Raw genomic sequence first — 1,156 nt, 5'->3', positions numbered from 1 at the left:
ACTTCTGCATTGAATTCCAAATGTCCTCACTGTTAAAGGCCTTGGTTATGCAAATAAACATAGTGTACATGTCCATGTATAAAGGCTGGCAGCAGACTTTGTCATGCTGTCCAGATTAACGATGAGATGCATGAAAGAATTGCCAAAACAACTGGGGCCTTCAGATTTCAAGCATCAGTCTGAGAATGAAAGTCTGTAGAATAATAGTTTAGCCCACTCTGCTTTATGAATACAAGACTTGGCCTGATGCTGGTACACAGTCAGAGAGCTAGTCGTTTTCACTTAAACTGCCTGGAGTCCACAGAAGATCAGATGGAGGGACAAAATATCTGACACCTGAGGTGCGTAGCCAAGCTGACATGTTAAGAATCCACATCATATTGAGGCAGTCACAATAGAATCAAACCCATCATGTAGCCAAAGTACCAGATACTTTTTTACATTCTATGGAAGTTTGAGTCTCTCAATGGTCAAACGTGGTATGAGGACACACTGAAGGCTTCACTTTGGAGTTTTTATATCAATCCTGAGTCCTGGAAAAAGCTTGCCCAGGACCACAGTGCCTTGTGCAACCTTCTTCAAAAGCTAGCATGTTTTAGAAGCATAGAGAAAGTGTCAGCAGAAATGGCAGAATCTCCTCCAAAACCCAGTTGTGTGTGGTTTGCTGTCCTATTTGCAACAGAGCCTTCCAAGCACAAATTGTCCTTGATATTCATCAGTGTGCCCACTGTGATCCTACTAAACAGTACGTGGTCATCTTTGACCTGAAGGACAAACTTGAAACTGTTCAATTTACTGCATTTTCTACCTATCTGCTGTTTCTGCTAATCATATATATGGCCTTGTTGAGACCTTCACAGTCCTAGTCACAATTTCTAAACAGCTCCCTTTCTCCATTTGATGTCATCATCAAATTCTGATGTGGTTTCCTCATTTTCCAAGTTCAAGTTATTTCTGGATATTTGTTAAACCATACACTGCAATATTTATGAACGTAGAACATAGAACATTACAGCGCAGTACAGGCCCTTCGGCCCTCGATGTTGCGCCGACCTGTGAAACCAATCTGAAGCCCATCTAACCTAAACTATTCCATTATCATCCATATGTTTATCCAATGACCATTTAAATGCCCTTAAAGTTGGCGAGTCTACTA

This window comes from Rhincodon typus, chromosome 23 (genome assembly GCF_021869965.1).
Source record: "Rhincodon typus isolate 14 chromosome 23, sRhiTyp1.1, whole genome shotgun sequence".
NCBI lineage: Eukaryota > Metazoa > Chordata > Chondrichthyes > Orectolobiformes > Rhincodontidae > Rhincodon > Rhincodon typus.
The sequence above is the reverse complement of the archived record's forward strand: the minus strand, read 5'-3'. Positions refer to the sequence as shown.